Here is a 22,675-nt window from a genome sequence, read left to right on the forward strand (position 1 = left end):
AAGTTATTTTGAAATGAGAAAGGATAAGACACACACACACCGCAGAGGTCCCAAATTTCACAGAATCACCACGAACGCCTCGCGGTCTCGCGCGACAACAGGAATTATTTAAGGTAGAAGGCCGCATCGATTTCTCTCTCTCTTTTCCTCTCTCTCTCTCTCTCTCTTTCCCTCTCTCTCTCTCTCTCTCTCTCTTTCGTAGACAGACGTCTCAAGTCCCATCTGATGGCGATGCTCGGGATCGCCGACTTGGTTTATAATAAGGCGCTACAACACACTGAGACCTCGTGCGCTCGCGCGCGCAGGTGTAAGGAGGTGTCCGGCACCTTAAGGCTTCCAGTAGGTCGAACGAAGCGGCATATTTCATCCATTGTCGCTTCTCAACTCCGGCGGCGGCACTTTTCAACTTTTTATAGAGATTTTTATACCGCTATATCTATACCGCCTCTCTACGCGACGGTGCGGGAGTGAAGCGGTTCACGGGAGAGACCGAGAGAAAACGAGAGAGAATCCGCTATAGAAGAAAGAGAGAGAAGAAGGCACAAGACGCGGAATGAGGGGGAGGGTTTGCTTTATCGTGCCTGAATATGAATATAATAATGAGAACGGGTTTCGTCGTCGTCGTCGTCGTCGTCCTCGTCGTCGTCGTCCTCGTCGTCGTCGTCCTCGTCGTCGTCGTCGTCGTCGTCGTCCTCGTCCTCGTCCTCGTCGTCGTCGTCGTTCCGCTTTTCTGCTTATTCGTCCTTCAATCTCGCTCATGAGATTTTTTCTCTCATAGTGATTAGGCAGTTGTCCCTTTTCTTCTCTTCATTCTCTTCGTCTTGTACAACAATTCTGCGACGCCGCAATCGCGCTTATATGCTGCGCGCTCCATCGGTGACAACAACAAAACTGGATGTCTGTTATTGCGCCTGTTAAATTGCTTTCTCGCGTCGCATCCTCCAAAGTCATGGACCGCAGAATTTTGACGCGAATCGATCTGCTGTCGGTTATTGAAAATTGCCTGTATAAATGCACACCTAGTAATACATCCTCGTACTGCCATGTAAACTATCGACAAGGGAGAACTTAATTGGTATATAGAAGCTAAGATATGTAAGAGCAGCAAATGATGCAAACAGGCCTTGTTATTGTTTTGCCTTGTTATTTCTTTTCATATTTGTTTAGACATAGATTAATCGCAAAAATATAAGCATTTACTTTACTAATACTTTAATCGTTTATACTGATAACAAAACCGACTTGAGCACAATAATATTGTTCGCATCTAATATAATTACAAAGTAATAGACTATAATAAACTACAAAGTTGTACTAAGAGAAGTTTAGTCAACTCAATTCTATTGAACTTGAAAACTTAATTTTCTTCATATTTATACTTTTAAACAAAAGTTATTTAGATTTAATTGTTGCATATTTCTTTAAATAATGTAAACATGATAAACAACGAGTAAAAGGCACGTTACCAAAAAGATAATTGTCAAGCAATGTATTGTTTGTAAATACACTTACACGTTTAAAAACTATTACGACCTTAAAAAAGTTTAAGTAAAGAAACATCGAGGTCATGCGAGTGTATGTATACGTAGGATATCAAAGTGTATAAAGATTAGACTAAATTAGAAACATCTCTTTCTAAGATAAAGTGCACATGGATTATATTTCATAAAATATTTAAAATTTTACTTCATTTAATACTTAAACGACTTCTAATTCCTTAAGAGAAGTACAACTTTCGGTTTTTGAACACACAATCAATTATCAAAGTAGTATTTTTATGATTCAAAAAATGTTTCTGACATGTACGTATACTAATTACGCCGATTAGTTTAACTACTAAACATAGAAACTTTTTACCGTATCTAGAAAACTTCTTTTGAAAAATACTTGGAAATTTTAATTAAGTCAATAGAAGTTTGAGTTGATCAAAACGCATTAAGCGATGTAAGCGTCACAAGGTTAGAGCTATAGTACATGGCGTAATGTTTTATTATAAATGTAAGCAACGCACAATCTTTGGCGTAGAATTTCTCTAGCACGCTACGTATCAAAAGTGAGTAATCTAATTATTGATAAATAAAACAAGAATAATCTTGTTTACTTAAAGTAATATAAAAGTGAATAATAAGATTTTTATGAAATCTATGGTAATGACCTATTTTTGTGCTCGTAGATTTTGGCTAAATAGTCAATGATACTACTTTAGGTTAAGAGTGCAATATTTCTTTTTCTTGTTTATATAAGATTACTTAAAGAAATGTTTTTATTTGCTTCATTTATATTAATTTATAAATTTGTTCTTTTTTAGTTTGCTATTAATAGAAAATGTCAAATCATTAGAATTATTGTTTAATAAAAATAAGTTTTTCTTCAAATATTGAAGATTTTTCTAATAAGTCAAAAAATATTATTACTAAAGAAAAAAGATGATAACTTTCTAAGAGAACGATCACTTTGTACGACAAAAAAATTTCACTTTTAAGGATATGTTAAGCCTTTTACTACAACAGAACTCTAGTGGAGCTATATCTCTGTACGGACAGCTTTGCGCGAAATAAGATTCTTGTATTGTAACAATGTTGTACGGCTCTCTTTCAATATGAGATAAAGAAGACTATAGTGGCTATTTGTCCTAAAACATCGCTTAGCGGGAAGTTACTATAGTGACGCGTAAACCTTAAATAGGATTAATGAAACAAAATAGAACACAATATCTAAAATAATAATTACAATAAATTATAACTATTTTTATTTTTAAAAAGATTTAGTTTTTGATGATTTATTTTCAATTTACAAGCTTTTATTAATAATTATTGTTTAATAATTATTAATTTATTGTTTAACTTTTACTATAGATGAATTTTATACACCACATTATTGTTATCACATTATTGTTACAAAAAATACACTTTATTAAGAGAACAATAGTGAGAGAGAGAGAGAGAGAGAGAGAGAGAGAGAGAGAGAGAGATAGAAACAAAGGAGAAGGAGAGGAAAAGAAGTGAAAATCAGTCTAGAAGTGGAAGTGCTGCTCTAAATTCAAATTATCGTCAATTTTCATCTTTTCTTAGTTGAGTTCATTTTTAAACAAGATTAGTAAAAACCGATAGTAGTTTTATGTCTTTACATATGAATGTAAAATTCTAAAAGTATAATGTGCATAGTTTTTTTTACTATAAATGTTTGTTTTAGTACTTATAACAGTGTAAAATCTCAATTAAATGCTATAGCTGAGAAAATTATAACAGACACCAAAACATACGAGCCAGATAATATTTTGATTTGTTCTTTAAGAAATATACAAAAACAAAGTACAAACTATATACAAACTGTTAACGCTGAAAATTCTTATCAAAGAAGTTCCAATGATGTTCCGAAACTAAAAAGAGGAAAGATGAATCAAACTAAAGAGTTTGAACAAACTTTTATGAACAACAAAATTAAGAATGATATAGAAATTTACATAGCTTCTATCTGTAGCAGGTAATGAACTTCTATGGAATAATTCGTGCAATGTATGTCTTTGAGCTTGAGCATCCTTGACGTTATCACTACATTCTTTAACTTTATTCGTTCAACAACATTTAATAATGATAATCATGTGTGTTGTATTCTACAATGTTTATTCAATACGTATAATTTAAAAAATATGTAAAATATACATAGCAACTATACATTTCTCCATTTATTTAATTATAATCTTTCATCTAGTTTATATCACTTTTCGAAATTATTTCTTTAGTATAACATGTATGTTCATTGCGTTGTTCTTTTTTTAAATACTTTTATAATTGTGCAAATAAACCGTAGCTGTTAGAATTAATACTTTCTAGTATACAAATAGCTAGTATAGTGATGTCAAATGTTTTCCATTTATTAGCATAAGCATTTATTACCAAAAGCACTTTCTGTGCTTTAGTTTTTTCAGAATCAATGATTGTGTGTGCTTTAGAAAATCTGTAGTTACAAATTTTCTATTTATTACTCAAGGTTTTACTAGAATATATTTTTATTATTCTATATTAAAGTCTAAAAGCATTATCAACAACAAAAAATTCAAATGTTTTTTAATTGCCAAAATAATTAACAGTTTCTTTTGAGATATAACTGTTTACTTAAATTCCTTACTATTTGAGAATTGTTGAAATATTCCACCATCACTATTTCCTATATTAAATCAGATAAATTATTTTGTTTTTATTGTATTTAGTAAAAATATAAATTAAATTTTTTAAAGGTCCTTTACCTTTGTAAGTTCTAAAGTCAACTAATGTGAATCTATACAAATAATCTGCGATTGTCATTAATACAATACTTCAATATTTTGTATAATTACAAAATAAAGTTCCGAAATTTGGAGGAAAATCTTATTATGTGTTTCTTATCAACAAATCTGATACAATTAGGTAGGTTCTATTGCTACTAATATCAATCTGCGCGTGTTTTTCAGTCTCAGTAGAAAATTAAAAATGTAGCTTTATACCTTTGATCAATATTAAATAAATTTCTTTTATTTTGCTGAATATAGATTCCTCAACTCAAAATGCTAGAGCTAGAAATGGTAAATCACTAATAGCAAGATGTATCTGCAAAAGATACTATTATATTAGATTTTTATTTGACAAATATATAATATAGTACAAAATATATATAATACAAATTATTTTGATTTATAAAAAACTTAATAATTACAATACAAAATATCTGAAAATTTGTGAAAGTATAATTTTGAAGGTATTATAAGTTTATGGTTTGGAACACGAGCACTAGTGTTTTTAAAATGGTGTTGTTAATTTAATAAAGTTCAGAAAGTGTTCAAATATCATTCTAATGTAGCAATAAAATATTTCTCTATCATTTTTAAGTTTTTGAAATAAATTTTTATAATCTCCAAATTGAACTTTTATTTAGTTATATGATCTAACGTGCCATTACCTACGTAACTAACTAATTCGGTTTTTTTATATACAAGCAAAATATGTGTACATATCCAATAAAGTATCAAAATTATATAGAACTTAAATATTGAAATTTAAAATTAGAAATTAATTTGTCATTTTTATCTTACTTTTTTTATTTTATTAATATTCTCTTAAAAAGCCTTGATTTGTCTACGAGTATCTTTATAAGTATGTAACAATTATTGTTTTAATAAAAAAATTCTAAAAAAGTAATTATTTACTTTCAAATTGTTCTTGATTAATCAATTACCAATTCAACAAGATTTTTCTTGATTTATTTATTAATGATTAAGTTACTTACTTTACTGATAAGTAAAGAAATTCTATGTCCTACGCCCAAAACTTGTGCGTTGCTTACGTCTAATTGTAAGACTTTTACGTCTATCGTTAAATAAAATATTACGCCATGTGTTATATGCTATGACCCTTAATGTGTTAGATTAGACGATTTTGCGTGCAGGGAGTTTTTGTATGTTATGCGTATATTTATTGCAATTGAATCCAAAATATGTATCTATGCCGAAAAAAATTAAAACAATGAATATTGTACGGCTATATTAAGTATAAATTTAAATCAAGAAATAGGATTTTATAGCCATATGCTGTATGTACGTACAAAATATTTGAAACAAGTAACTTAATACACAGAAAATTGAATAACGATTCTAAAATTTATATACAATGCGTTACTTTGCATCACATGTATATGAACTACCTATTTAAACCTCCAATGAAATTTAAAAAATCTCAATGCAAAAAAGCTATCTTGACCAGAAATCAAACCCAGATTTTCTACATTTTGTGCAGTTGCCTTCCTAATTCGACCACAAAATTAAGCACTAGATAAATTTCTCAGTAAGAAACTAGATAAATTCACACAAGTGTAAGATGATATTTCTAAAACAAAACAATCATTAAAAAATCATATTAAAATATAAGTTTTTTAAATTATAAAGTATATTTCTTAAAAAATACAAAACAATTTTGTTTTTTTAGAGTTACACAATTTTTTGTTGTTTTTCTTTGAACTTGACGGATGTCAGTAAAAAACTAATGCTAAAATCACTATTTTGCAAAGGTCATGCTTGAAAAAAACTTCCCGTAAACACAAAATAATGAATCGTCTCATTAACTTTCGTATGCGTGACACTCTCGAAGAACCAGTTTTGGGAGTTCTCGTTTTTATCCGCGCTTTCTTGAAACAGGCAGCAGTTTCTCAAGAGCATTCCCCATCAATTAATTACCCGATTAATCAACGTCGGGCAGTGTCGCACGCGTATATGTAAAAGCACTCTTTCGCAGCTTCTCACAACCGGTAAGTGTCCGCAGAAGTGCTGATATTGTAAAAAAGTAGAAAAAAAGCAACTATGAACTGTGTGCAAGTAATAATAACGACTGTCTAAGAAAGGAAAAAATATAGAAGGAAACGTTTTCCGGCCGTACACAAGCAAAAGTTGAGAGAGAGATGGGGGGGGGGGAGAGAGAGATGGTGAGAAATTGAAGAAAAACGAGAAAGAAGCGAGTTACGAAGTTAAGAAGAAAGAAAAAGCAAGGAATGTTGTACATAAAGGTGTTGAGGCCGATAGTAGCAAGAGAGCAAGAGAGCCAAAGAAGAAGCCGCTGGAAAAAAGACACGGTCACGAGAGAGAGGAGAAACGCGATCTTCTTGAACACAGCAGATGAGAGGAAGAAAGAAAAAATGAAAAGTAGAGGAATGATGAGAGAAACGGAAGAGAAAGAAAGAGAGGGAAAGATGCAGGGATGTGTGTATATGATTATCGATATATTACGAGAGGGAGAGGATGCGTCGGTGTGCGTACAAAAAGGTGAAAAGGAGGGACATATTTTATATTTATGGGTATTTGCCGCTACTGTGCTCTCATACCGGCGGCTTGTGGCAGAGAACTAACCGACGTTCCTCTTTTCCTTCTTTCTATTCCCTCTTCTTTTTCCTCTCTCGCTCCTTCGGCATCGTTGTTCTGTCCCGTCGCCTGGGTATCATCTTTTTTCCGTCGAGGAGTTCTCAGTGCAGGACGCTGCGCAACCGGCGGCCGGACCATGTGTCATCTTCCAATGCCATCCCATATTCCGTTCCTACCATGATATGCTCAAGGCTCGTTCTACGTTGGATACTCTTTATATAGGTGTGCGCGTGTATGTTTGTTCTATATCTATATATAAACGCGAGGTGCCGCGTATGCGGTACAGCCAGTGCCATAAGAATTCCGAAGAACCTTTGCCAGGTACTTTAGCATTTCTCGCGAAGCTCTTTTCAGGTTTACGTTGCCAAGTTTTTTGCGTACTGGCGTACTCTATGGAACTCGGTTGGATATGAATATGCACGGTCATTCTGAGCAGAATAAACTTGTGAGCGTTGAATCGTGCGATTGAAAGAAGCCGGGTGATGTAAACTTCTTTGTTTGCTTCTTGACTCTGTGACAGAATTTTTATGTAGATTTTCAGATTTCTTGTCTCGAAATTCAATTTTTTTCTTGCAAATATAAAATTTGCGTTAAAACGTATAGACGTATAGATCTATTTGCGTTAGACGAAGACGAAACTATTTCAAAATTGCTATCAGGTTCGTGGATTATTGTATTTAAATCTAAAGATCATAGTAGAGTCGATCGGTCGCAAACACACATTGCGCCGCACAGTTCATAATTTATTACAAATCTGATGCAATAAATTTTACAAGATTAATTAGATGCAAATAACTGTCATTCTTAAAATGTGTCTGCAGTACGTTGATTTAGAATGTACGTGTTTATTTAAGCATACGAAAGCCAATCAACGTAGAAGTGATTATGTAATCGCATTACTATGCAAACCGAGGAACAGCACAGACCGGAGAACTCTCCGATCAGCTAGTCGGACACGCTACTCGGTGTATCAAGCAAGGTTAATTCCGACTGTTACTTTCTATGCTCATGTGTTTACAAAATATTTATAAATTCTAAAACTATAATTAGTCATAACTGATAACTTACAGTTTTGATTTGCAGCTGTAAGTACAACGCGTTGATTTCGATGCTTAATTTTTCATTGACAAAATAAATTTGACTTTCATTTACATCAAATGTTTCGTGAATTAAAATCGTATTGACACTTGTGTTCATAAGTTATATTTGATGTTTGACGCCAAATATGCTATTAAAGATTAAGTTTAGATGAAACAAATATAATTTCTTACGAGGACTGTATGTCGGAGTCATTATTGACAGCGACACTTTCGATCCTCTATTTTATTCTTTTTCCTCTTCTTCTATTTCGATTGCTTTTCTACCCGCACTCTTTCCGATTTTTACCTTTTGCATGCATTTGCCGAAGAATTTACGAGCATGGTTTGGAGCTCCAAGCCACCGGGTGTCTCATTCCTTAATTAAGGATGTGCCACCGATATGCTGTCTCCTATGGATATGTCTTTTCTTCGTGCCGCGATCACGCCGATGACCATGACCTCTTATTTTTGTACGGGAAGCATAGATTAGACGACAATAAAAAAAAACAAAACAAAACAAAAAATCTCTACAGTTTTACATTACAATAAAAATTCTACATATTTTTCTTTTTTTCACATCGGCAGATATTCGTAGAATTAAAACTACAAAATACAAACTACAAAAAATATTGATAAAAAATATTTGAAATTCTTTAAAGAAAGAATCTCTCAAATATTGTCGCTTGAGACTTCAAAACAATCTAAATGTAGGGTTAAAACAGAATATTAAAGTTGCGTACACACGCGTGGAAAAAACATCTAAATCACAGATCATAAGAGATAATATTTTTACATAGCGAGTACTGGCAGTTGTTCAATAAATACTAGTGTGCGTTATATGTATAGTTATTACTGTATGTAATAACATTAATCACTTACGTGCAAAGGATAAACAAGATATGGATTAGCGTGCGATGGTTTCAAGACACACATCTTTTCTTTGCTTTGTGAAGCAAGACGCGGCACGTTTTACCCGTCAACGAGTGCCCACTCGCGTGATTCGAATCGTCGAATTATATCAGTGCGCGCGAATCATTTGCATCGCCCACGCACCAGCCGAACCAAGCCAACCCAGGCAGGAGGCAGCATTCGAGAGGATCAAGCAAGAAGGGAGATCGTGTCGAGCACACCGAGCGTGGGTCCTTAATGCGAAACGACTATGAGCGACGAACCATGAGCATCCCATCTAATGCCTTCTAAAAGCATCTCCCGACGCGCGAACAAGCGGGAAGGTAAAAGCGGGACACAAACGAAAGAAAATACAAGAAGCATTAGCAAAAGCGGAACTCAAAGAAATGAAACGGAAGTCAGGGGTGCAAGAGAGCAGCATGCTCTCATGCATGCTGCATGAAAGCATTGTAAAGTAATTTGCCGAGACATGTCCAAACAGAATCGAGAAGTCTTTATCCGGCTTTTCTTGTTCTTCCTGTTCTGCGGTTTCAGCAGCTCAGAAGAGAAGACGAATAGTATGAATCATTATCGTGACTATTATCGTGCGATAGATGCCACCCATGGAGAGATGGATCAAGGGATACGCCGACGGCTGGTTAATGGTTTACCGAAGGGGTGGCTTTATTACGCTTGCCTGGGCGTGTAACACCGAAAGATCGCACCCGCGGTGACGATTGTGAAAAAGGGGATTGCGGCTTGACCAAGATGCATTGATGAAAAATTGCGGTGTGGACGTTTGTGGGTTCCGGGATTTCCGGGAATCGCGATATTATGTGCGTAAATATGTTCAAACTTCAAAAGCGGAAATTATTACATTATCAAAACTAAGATAGTCTAAGTATTAAATATTAGGTTAGATTAAGTTAAAAATAAATTGTTCTCTTTTAAACATTTTTATGCTATACGCATATACTTTTTGAATTGATAAATATTATGTTTAACATGTATATTTAACAACATATTTAGAAGATTCTACATTTTCTTTTCTGCTAAATCTCTCCTGATGATCGCAATCGTGTAAAGAAACACAAAATCCGTCACGCATTTCGGAGATCTTATCCGTGAACAAAATGTCCGCACTTTTACCCTCAGTTTACTCTCTCTTGGTTGTAGCCGCTGAATACTCTCGTGCCTGGAACACGCCCTTTTTTGTGGCCGTTTTCGCCGAAAATACTGATGAAAAGAACTCGTCGAAGCGTTAAGCGATGGAAAACACAAAAAAAAAACGTTCATTCAAAAATCTAAAGGTCGGAACGAACACATGCACTCGAACGGTTGGAATAGTCAGAGAGTTGGACACGTAGTCGGGCTAAGTAGTCATCTTGCACCGCAGGCGTCGATCGTCAAGGGTCACAACATCCTCAAAATTGGCTATCCCTTGTAGAGTTTACATCGCTTTTTTGTCACAGAAACCGCAGAAATGTCACTAACTTCAATAAGGATCCTTTTGCCCACTGAGAGGATGTTTTCTTTTCTTTTGCAAATATTCTTTTAGTTGACACGAACTAGAATAGAAAATGATTAATTAGAAAAATTTCGAGGGCTTCAGTTTGTAAAAATATAATCTATCATTTTGTCACCGAAAAATTTGTTCGCAAACAATAATACAACCAGATATCTATCAAAATGTTTTACTCGTGTCTTATTTTGTATTAGAAAAAAGTATGGATGCAAAAATTTACTATTTGTGTTCAAAGAAAGGTTATAGTCTTCAAAACTTTATATGTAGGCAAATCCACCGTAGCTTTAACTTTTATGAAAATTTATTTTTTTTTTCCAAATGTGCGGCACATACTTATATTGACTAACATGTCTGAAATAGGTTCAAAAACAATCTACACGTTCATGGTTTTAAGTAAACGGCGCAAAGCTTACCTGATTGAGATTGACTTATATTTCTTTCCAGTTTTACACATTGCAATCATGTTTAAATTACGCACTCTTAACGTCATAACTAGTAAAATTGGGTTTGAAAATTGTGACCATATGGATTCTATGTTAAGTTATGGTATATGACCTGAAAAAGTTTTTCTCGGAATATGTGCCAAGGTGATGTGTGGATTTTTCAATAAATTTACGCTTTTGAAGGCAATCTTTGATACTCTGATGTGTTTCATTTGTGAGGCACACTTTTCAACAACGTCTCAAATTTTTCGTTGTGTTTGCTACAACTTTAATACCTCAATTAGTCAATTAACTTAACGGCGCGTATCTAATTTTGTTAACTTTACGAAAATTAATATTTTGCAAAAATGGAGGGACAAGTTTTTCAGCGGCCATCATTTTTTACAATTACATGACACATGATCGACCTCTAGGGAAAAGATGTATGAATGCTAGAACTAATTTTTCCCTTTATTACGAAAACGTCATATAACACGGCGCAGGTACAAAGTACAAAGTTATTAAGAGTGAAACACAAATTCGAAAGGGACAAAATAAATTTTTGTGATTTTCTATATTTTTACCGATTTAGCGTACTTTTAAACGCCAGCAATAACACGAACGCTCTGCATTCTTATACGTAGTTATTACTAGAAAGTACACGAAGAAAAAATACGTTTTGTGCATATGAAAAACAACTCAGATTTATCAGTATTAAAAAGTCCATCAAAAGTTAAAACTATGGTGGATTTGTCTATATATTTATTTCATCCTTTCCTATTTTGTGTGCTACATAAATGTATGTTATATTGATATATTTACATTAATACATTAATTACATTAATTGATAATTTCAATCGCGCTTATAATAGTTTTAACATTACTCGAACTGTGTGATAAGAAATTATTTATGTTAAAGATCTATATTATACAACCGCCTTTTCGTATACATAACATTTCTCACAAGACGTTATTTTACGTTATCCAAATCATTTTCTATAATATATAATGTATACGACATAAAAATATATTTAAAATCTTAAAAAAATCGCGCGCGCGACTCGAGAAAAAAGCCTGCATTACAAAAATAGCGGGTTGATTCCCTCAAAACGACGATCACGATTGCGGTGGACGGTTTTCATTCAAGAAAACCGGTTTAATTCCAAGCTTTTGCTGACGTGTGTGTCTATTCAATTATTTCACTGTAAATCTAAGTGACAATGAATCCCGCCATCGATCTAGCAAAATTATTCTAAATCAAGAAGTATAGACAATTTTGGCGCGCAGTTGTCGATAAATGAATGATGATGTAGATAAGTAAATCACTAAGAAGTTGAAGTATATGTGTGAATGGTTAGTAGGAGTCCAAACACAGTCGTTATTGTGTATTATTAAGTAAGACTTGATGTATTTGAATAATTATTACATAAGGCAGACGTTTCGACCGTGGATTTGGTCCTTATCAATGTCCTACAAATATGAATAAATGAAATTAATAACAATAAGATACAAAAGTATGATAAAAATTACTTATAAAAAGCAACTAAAGGTGAGAGGAAAACTAACGTTATGATACGTCCATAGTCAACGGTATGGACGCATTATCTAGATAAGGTCTAAACAGTCTTATTATCATCGCATATACTTGAATTAACAAAACAACGACGTGTGTAATTTTATTTCAATTACTCGACAGATATGTAGAAATAGTCACCAATACGAGCGACGCTTTCGTTGCTGTGCTCACAAAGAAACGTGCCATATTGCAAAAGTGATATCAAAAAAGTAACGTTACCAATCGAAAGATCACGTTTGAAATAGGTATTCTAGATGGTCAAATCCTAGAATCCTATGAATTCTGTATACGACTTGGGCCGGAATGTGTTTCAAACTAAGAACTTTGAGTGCCATTTTGCGCCTGTTAAAGGAGACTTAGCAAAAAATTACCACAAACAAAATTTTTTTATTTTTTCTATGGATTACCAATTTGCAATAAAACATAGACATTTTCATTAAAAAAAATCAACCTGGGTTTTATTAGGCTCAAAGTGAACTAAACTCATAATCTAAGTTGCTCATCTGTCGGCTCTCTTCAAATCCTTTTATTTGAAACAGTTTTTTTGAAAGTGCATTATTTTCAAAATATTTTGATGTTAAAGTAAAACGGCCAAACATGTTCCAGCTCAAGTCGGATACAGAATCCATACGATGCCAAGATTTGACTAAAGGACCGTCTACAATGAAAGTATAGAGTAAGAAGTAAGATTCTTGGAGTTATTTGATTTTTGTCTATACAAGTAATTATTTTGTGTCTTTCAACACGCATTTTTCATTGATTGGCAGTAAGACAGTAGGCAGTGCAAAATGAAAATTGCCTATTTTGTTACTCCCGTTGTTACTTTACCGAAAAACAGTTTACTCTCTACTCCTACTACCTTCATTGTAGACGGGCTCTAAAATACCTATTTCAAACGTGATTTTCGACTAGTAACGTTACTTTGTTGATATCACTTTTGCATCATAGTATGTTTCCTTATCAGTATTGCTCACAACGCGAGAGATATTTGAGGTCTCGAAGCAATCGAAAAGCTCGATAATCGAGTGCCTATAATTCTGACAAATATAGTTTTCAAACAAATTAATAAAAAAAGATATTACAATATCTGCGATATTTTCACTTAGTCTTTATAATGGTTTACCATTACAAAGACCTATATTCACATAATGCTGTTTGCAAATTTATTTTTACTAGGTCAAATCAGAGAGAGAGTAGATGAAATGTCAATCCATCTTTCGAGATCGACATCGAGATCTCACTACACGTCGCTCAGAACTAGTCACGTGTCACGGCAATTTATGAATGAAATCCGGAACTACAAGAGGATCACTGAATGATCCGAGATAAGTGACTTGGATTCTCCCGCATCTCGATAACACCTTTTAACGAAATCCCTAGCGTGATTTAGCTGAATCACCTGATCATAGAGGGTCACATCTCGAGCAGGAAATATAAATTAATTCAGGTCGTTTTAAGAAGACCAAAATAGTGACATAATAGAGGGTGAGCATTCATTCAAACTTCCATTCATTCGTTCTAGAGCACAACTATAAATTCTACGTTCTCGGATTTATTGTCCAGTTCGACGATTCCTTCGTGAGAACCGAACATATGAGCACTTTTCTCGAGCATTCATTTAATCCTTATCGCACACTTGTTTCGACAACAAAGAATTAATATATATACTACACATATGCATATATACTACATATATGCATATATAGTATAATAAACTCACATAGAAAATGTAGATCACATTTGTGTTCAAATCAAATAAATTAATTTAGAGTAAATAATTATAGTATTTTTCCGAACAATTTAAAGATAAAGAGACATGTTTACACATTTAGTTTTTTTATTTATTAATATTATTTTTTATAATTGTTTGTAAAATATTTATCTAATAATTATCTCGAATTTTCTGTATATTATTGAGCAGATTAAATTTTGAATTTTTATGATCTTTGTCAATATTATGTGTTTGTCGTGTTAATCGTTCGTTATTTCAGTTTTAACTTTACCAGGACAATTTGATGCCAAAAGTATAGACGAAAATGAAGAATATTGTTTGAGTAATTGGTTTTTTGTTTCGATTAGCAGATACAAATCTCTGTATTCTATTAGCGCGATCCGAGCGAATCTTTGTTATTCTTGTATCAATAAACGAATCGTTTGTCAGTAATTAACTACGCGGTGGGAAAAGATAATAGAAATTCCCTAGAGTCATAGGGGAACTTTCCCCTCTCTCTCAAGACTTTTCTACAGTTTATCAGAGCGAACAACAGTGGATTTTCGTTCTTCGTCTTGCACGTTGCAACGCACACGTGGCACAGAGAAAAAAGGGCCGTTTAATCCCATTGGGAGTGCTAATCTTTGCGCGCAGGAAATCCCTCCTACCTTATCAAAACCTTATAACCCACGACATACTACATAATGCTCGGATCGTCACCGATCGTGAAAATAGACGTATGATATGTTCGCTCATTCTAACGTCATTTTCACAGTCATTTTCAATTTGTCCCTATCAAAAAGAATTCCAATAAATAGTTCGGAGAGCGTATTATCTTTTTTAAAGTAATTATTTTTAAGTACATATTTTCACACACGCATGGGAAAAAATTAGGTTTGCACTAATTAGTAAATTTCTGCAAGAGTCAAAACGAACAATTAGACAAAATGTTTTTTTTTAATTAGACAAAAATTTTACCTTTAGAAGAGTTTACTCGAATATATTTTGCTTTACATACATATCGCGATCTTCTTCAATGTCCACGAGTTGTTTTAATTATTTGAGGTGTAAATAGAGTATCACACCTATCATGAATACATATTTGGATACACATAGGTAATCTATATTTATAGACAGTTATATATACAGGCAAACGTGCGAGAATGAACCAAGAGATGTTTCTAAACGCACGATTGGCTCTCTGGCATTCGTCTTGAGCACAAATGGAGAAATCGTCTTTTTGATTCCACCTCAACTTATGTTCACAGTCTTGTCTCTTCTCAGAGGATGCCGGAGACAGGTTGACGCGTGAGATTGAATCTAATCTAAGAATATTTGTAAGAAGTCATTTCTACATTTGAATCTCTGGAATTTTAGTTCTTCAATTTCTGATGGCTTAAAAAGTCTATCTCGTTTAAAGAAAAACTCGTCTATAGAAATAGTTGCATCCGATCAAGTTACGCTAGAATATTTAACCAGAATATATACTTACATACTGACATATTTAGATTTGTATATTTGTCACATTGTTAATGTGTGTGTGATTTATGTAAAGAAATATTAAATCCTAAGAAATTACGCGTATATGTGTATACGTACTTGTATATATGCTCGATTTCAATTGGAACCAATCTGTGTCAAAAGTGTCAAACGGTTAAATATCACATTTATACGACGTGACAAATAGGAAAGTGCAACCTGTTGTGGAAAGACTCAGTCAGCACTCGGAGCTAACTCAAATACGATCGATTTCAAAGAAATACGTATCTGTTGCCCGTTGTTGTATCTTTATTCTTCCTAGTATAGCCGAATAAAAGAAAAACGTTTTCCGTTGGCAAGATCAAGCCAGCAGCTCAAAAAGAATCGTCCGGTCTACCTCGAACACGTCTGCATATTCATCCCGGTCAGCTTTCGAGAAACGATCGGACAGGTTGACGCGCGAGATGGAATCTGCGCCTTACGAGGGACGCCTGCAGAATGTATTCTACGTGTCGCCGATGTCAAACGGTTAAAAAGCCCCGAGAGACATGCCTACCAAATACCGCGCGACGTCTATAGCGTTGTCATGATGGTGGTGTCACCAAAATTTCTACGACAAAACTCGTCTTTTCCAACACACGTACAATTGATTTTGATAAAGCTGTTAGCACAATTTCTTCTTTTGCACGAGCAAGTTACAAAATGTCTTCTAGGAGCCCGAAGAAGCAGAGATGTTTTTTTTTTCTCATTTTTCTAGTGACACATGACCTCTTTTGTTATCCAATAATATAGATTACATTTTTCAAAAATTCATCTTTGGATCTCACACAGATCTTAAGAAAACCGACTTCAGTTTCTTCTCGTCGAGCGTTGTTAAACTCATGTGTAAGACAAATGTTAATCAGTGACAGCTAGAATTTGATATCTATATGACTTAATTTTAAAATAAATTTGTCATGTTAAACAACATAAGCTGCGCTTTGTGGCTTTTGTTAGATCTGCCGCCTTCATACTTAGCTTAGCGTTAGCACGTAAGCTAGTTATCCGAACGCACTCCTAGGCTATTATTATCACGTAACCGGAAGATGAAAGTTGTTTTATTATGTCAGAAAAAAACTGTTTTAATATTATTTTGTTATAAGTTTGCATAATTACGGTAAACGTGACAATAAATAAATAAATTTATATTTTGAAAGTGATTGAATAATATTTAATATGTAGCAATATGTATTTTAACGTATGAGTACTTAATTGTTTATATATAACACTTGTTGTAGTGTAATTTCCCAATTACTTTTGAGATGAGATAAATTAACTATTAGTTCTTGTACGTTTCCTTTTTCAATTAGTGTTATTCTGATATTATGCTTTTTTCGATAATTAAACATTTATTTAATTATAATCTCTCTATATTTTTGTAAAGAAAGCTATTTCGTTGTCTTCTCCTAGTTTCCATTTTGCGTGATATTTTTTATCAGATATGTGTGTGTGCATCTAGAAAAAAGACAATTTCTAATATATATAATCAAAAATAAAAAATAAAAAAATAAATAAATAAAAAAGAAGTGAGAAAGAGAGATGCTTCTTGTTAGCAGGATATCCGTTTACTCGTCGATCATCGGGAGCCTAGGTAAACAGCGTTTACAGGACCCGCACAAACAAAACGCCAAATTGTAACAAACTGATCTATAACTAAATTACACGCTGTACCCGTCCCGTTTCATCGCCCTCCGCGAGCAGCTATATAAACACGTCAGCGCGCTGTATTGTGCTCGACTTCCGAATGCGATGATCGAAGTTGTCCATTGTTGGTTCCTCACAGTGTTGAAAACGCGATCGCGTCCTATTTTCTGAACTTGTACAAGTATATACATATGTGCATGTGTGTGTATGCATTCCCAACAACAGGGACGGAGAAGCTCAAATTTGTTTTCCGAGCAAGCATTGCGTTACGATTCGACAAGACAAATCGCTCTTTCTTCACCTATTTCTTTCTCTTCTTTTTTTCTTCTTCTTTTTGTAGACATAAAAATAGTTCTATTTATATTCCAAGAATATAAATTATTCTTATCTGCAGCAGAAAACGTATAATTATTGTTTTGCGCAAAATTGTCTCTCTCTTATAATATTGATTATTTTAAAATATGTCGTGTACGTAAAATGCATGGAAAAACATTGTAAAAAGAAATTGGTTTTCTACTTATTCAGAGTGCATGAATAACTTGTTCATCGCAGCAGTGTTTGAGAGATAATAATGAGATTACTGTCTACATATTTAACTAAGAGTTAAAGACTCCCAGTTATTCAAACATCGCAAAATCTTTTCAAACACGAAAATTTGTAATGAATTTTACACAAAAAAGCGGTCAAAGCGACACGATCAAAAGATCGAGCTTATTCACACAGCTCGCGATATTTAAAATCTCATCAACTAAGCGCCTTCAACTTTCATCAAGAAATATGTTTTTATTTCTCGCATTCTGATCGAAATATTTTAATTGCATTCGAGAACAAATAAGTGTGTGTAGTCAGCTACTATAATCCTTGCAAATTAGCGGAAAACGCTTTCTTAAGAAGGTTTGGTCAGGTTATTCAAAAGGAAAAGGAGAATCAGATGATACCTACTGTACCGCCAGTAACATTTGGCAAAATTTATTAATTTTCACTTTGTTATATACAATTTATTGTTGTCTATTTTAAATGACTAAAGTAATAAAACTGATCGTTGAGCTGGATTGTGCTATTGCTACTTTTTCTTTAATCTAACCTTACAAATCACTGTCTTTGGACTTCTAATAATTATTTTCTTTTTTAGTTGTGTGGAAACTTCTTTTTATTTTTTGCACAGTGATTCCTAAATTCTTAAAGAATGTTTTCCTAATTTAGTATTTTTATCTCTATATTCAAACTTGAAATACTAAAGTAACCCAGTAAACAATTTGTTCGCAATTTGCCGGCAAATTGTCAGCAATTTTAAGCAAAAATACTCAGCAAATTGGCATCAGCTGTGTCCGCATTAGGCTTCGATTTTGTTGCCAAAGCTTGTCGACAAAAAGTAACAGCAAATTGCTAGCAAAAACCGAGCACAAAGCTTGATACATATTGAAACATATTTTGGTCTGAGACCTAATTGACGCCAAATATGAAGCAAGATCTGCGCAACACGACACTTTGTTTGGTTTTTGCCAGCAAGTTGCTGTTATGTTTTGTCAACAAGCTTGAATATATTTTTGCTAGCAATTTTCCAACATTGCCAGACAAAACAAACTCTGCATCATATTTGATATCTTTCTGCTAATAAAATTTGTAATAAGCATTTGGCAAAATCTGTTTTGACAGATTTGGGTATCTGGGTAATATTGCAACATATATGTACTTTGCAATATTATTTTAATATTTCAAGTTTGAATATAGATATAAAAATAATAAATTAGGAAAACATTCTTTAAGATTTTAGAAATCATTGTGCAAAAAATAAAAAGACCTTTCCACACACCTGAAAAAGAAAATAATTGTTAAAAGTTATTATTACTGTATAGAAATAGCGATATTCGCACTTTCGTTTTTCGAAAACTAGATGGTAGAAAATTTTGAAAAAATTTAGGTGTGTAAGAATCGACTTCTTAAACATATCCTCAAGATTTGAAATCATTCCCTATATTTATATTCCCTATACTTCGGCAAAGTTGATCGAACCTCCTTAAAGGATTCTTCCGTATTCTTTTAGAATTCTTTTGCTTTTTTGAAGGAGAGAGAGAGAAGGGGGGGGGGAGAAAAAGATAAAGCGCAAAAGACCGGAAAAGGATAAAGAACGATGTAGGCGACATGAAAGGTTTCAGGGACTAAAAGTGCGGCGCATTTCTTCGTATTGCTGACAGCACGTAAGGGACACTTCAGGTCATCAGGACCTTTAACCAATTCATAGTGTTAGGCTAGGATTTGTGGTCAGGCGATAATGTTTAGCACCGCAGGAGATTTAGCAGTTTCAGCGACAATGTCTTTGGTGCCATGGTGTCTTAACCAGGTAGAGATACGTAGTTATAAACGGAAACACGACAGACGCATGGTGTCCGCTCTTCCGCGAACTTAACTCGTTTGGTATGCAACATGAAAAACGTCAACTTTCTATAACTTGTGTGGATTTTACTTAAGTTTAGAAAAACTGAAGATTGCAAAAATCATAGATATATGACATGTTTGCTCTGAAACGCGTTTGAAACACAGATAGTAGATGTGCACTTAGTTATTCTGGGCTTGTTATTATTCTCTTAATATAATCATTTATTACATTTTTGTCTCTGATAAATACTTTTCTCGTTATGACTAACAAAATTTTCAGGTAAAACGACTTTTTTTGGTTTCAGTTTTCAAAGTTTTTTGAGATAAATCCCTATGAACTCCCAAGAGACGGAAAAGTCCTTTACTATGATAAACTTTAATGAGACTAAAGTCTCTAAAATATCTAACAGTTTACACACACATGCACATAACAAGAAGAATTTACACAGATTTATTTTAACATTGTATAAAGACTGTTGAAGCACAAACATGTCGTATTTTATTTTTAAAAACTTCGCGATTTTTTTAATCTTTGTGTGTTCTCATATAATAAAGAAAACCCATTATCGGACAACTATCTAATAACAAGATGACTCAAGATGATGACACATAGAAAATTATATATGCATAGTTTACGATGTTTTTTGTGTCAATATTTATGGAAGAGTTTGAAGTAAGGTAAAACAAAGAAAACAAGCATAATTTATGTATCCTACCAGAAAAATGTAAAAATAATCACAATCGATTCTCTTGATATTGATTGTTGTCACTTTTATCTCGACATTGATTGGATGGTTCTCGAATGTGTTTTTCGATTTATGTCGTACGAGTATATATACTAGCTGTCATCGCGGTGACAGGTTGTGTCCACTGACAGACGTTAAAGTAAAAATAATAATAGCGTGCGCATAACGCACTGTGTTGTGCTAGCTAGTATATAATATTTTATTAAAAATATTTCTTGATACGCTAACTATTCGAACATTGTAAATATGCACAATGCTAAAGTCTCTTAACTCTAGAAAGATTGAAAAAATTACTTTCCTTGTTGTTTTTTTCGATAAAAAGAAAGACATTTATTAAAAAAACTCCAGAAATTTGTACTAAATTAACGTAATTTTATATAAGTTACGAGCTTTTGCCGACGGAAAATATCTGTATATTATCTGTAATATCGAAATGCTATAAATACCGTAAGTTGGGAATTCTTGTTGACTTTCATGAATCATTAATAATCATTAATAATGCTTTATGTATCATAGAATGTAATATTTCATGGTTTTTACAATATATTTTAGTGTTGTCGTATATTTGGCGACATTGAAATACGAATTTTCTAGTGAAAATTCTTCATTGGAAATACAATATATCTAATAGTATGCTTTATAGCAAATAGTCTTATGCATACGTTATTATCCAGTGTTTATTAGGCTCTTATAAAGTATCCACGCTGTTATACGTAGTGTGTCTGAAAAGAAACTACTTTAGGTTGCTCCTCCTCTCTCTCCTCTCTTGTCAATTAGCATTGTCATTTGAAGTCTTAAAGCTATTACGACAAGCATCATCAAAGCTATTCCACAGAAACAAATTTATTTATATATCTATGTTGGTTCAGCTTACTCGCAGCAGTTAATTATTATTAATGCAAAACAAAAAAATTACTGCAATAGAAATTTGAATAAATATTTTGATTGGTGGCAAAAGAAAGCAAGTTTCGATTATTAACCTTTAAACCGTCGGTATGATGCCATATAATATCGCTATGAGGATGCTAATATTATACCGTATTTTCAAGAAGAGTTCTTTTTCATCTGAGACTTGATATGTGAGAAAAACAAATATTTAGAAAATCTAAATATGTTGTTGGATGGTATAGTTTTGAAAGTTAACTTTCGAATTTGCCGTAATCTGAGATACAAAATTTATTTATACATGATTGATTAGCTTAGTAATAATGCTACTGATTGAAAGATTTTTGTAATTTTGACTTCAAAAAACGTACTTAGTGATATGAAAAACCTCTAAAAACACTTTTTCAGAATTAAAAAATTTTATACTTTTCACTTTCGTTTCCCGACGGTCTGGTGTCGATCGGAGCCAGGTGAAACCTAAGACACTCCACGTCCCAGTAAACAATTTGTTCGCAATTTGCCGGCAAATTGTCAGCAATTTTAAGCAAAAATACTCAGCAAATTGGCATCAACTGTGTCCGCATTAGGCTTCGATTTTGTTGCCAAAGCTTGTCGACAAAAAGTAACAGCAAATTGTTAGCAAAACCCGAGCACACAAAGCTTGATACATATTGAAACATATTTTGGTCTGAGACCAAATTGACGCCAATGAAGCAAGATCTGCGCAATACGACACAGCTTTGCTTAGTTTTTGCCAGCAAGTTGCTGTTATGTTTTCAACAAGCTTGAATATATTTTTGCTAGCAATTTTGCAACATTACCAGACAAAACAAACTCTGCATCATATTTGATGTCTTTCTGGTAATAAAATTTGTAACAAACATTTGGCAAAATCTGTTTTGACAGATTTGGTTATCTGGGGTAATATAATAAATTCAATTTATATACAATTATTGTGGAAAAAATATCATGTTTTTAATTAAAAAATGATGGCGGTCTAAAGGTTAAAAAAGTATAATTTCTTTTTCGATTTATTGTGTAGGTATAGTAATTTGTGTTTTATATAGAACTCTTTTTAGGAAATTGTCTCGAATTTTGCAGTCTACTAAAATTTCTTATTTTTTTCTTCTCTTTTTGTTACAAGCCTGTAGAAGAATTTAGATACGTGCAAAAATATTTGCTATTGTCTATTGGAAACGATGTTATTTGTATCGAAATTTTTAGAAGTGACGATTTCCGAAACCGACTGATATAGTCTTGGATCTATTTTAAATTTAGTTCATGTATTTATTCCGAATTTGTTATATAGTTTGAAAAATAGTTCAAGTAACATATCATAAGAAAAAAGATAACAAAAATATACGTACTTATTTTTCGCAAATACATGTGTCAACATTTTATTTGTAGTTCGAATAATAATTA

The 22,675-nt window shown here is 33.1% G+C and overlaps 1 protein-coding gene across 1 annotated transcript in view; it reads left to right on the top strand.

Moving 5' to 3' along the window:
• The window catches only part of LOC109859748 (putative uncharacterized protein DDB_G0291608), a 64,083-nt gene that overhangs the window by 12,115 nt on the left and 29,293 nt on the right, over positions 1–22,675 (top strand). The gene's annotated exons all lie outside the window — the stretch shown is intronic.

The sequence above is a fragment of the Pseudomyrmex gracilis genome, unplaced genomic scaffold, assembly GCF_002006095.1.
Source record: "Pseudomyrmex gracilis isolate BER0280 unplaced genomic scaffold, ASM200609v1 scaffold_281, whole genome shotgun sequence".
NCBI lineage: Eukaryota > Metazoa > Arthropoda > Insecta > Hymenoptera > Formicidae > Pseudomyrmex > Pseudomyrmex gracilis.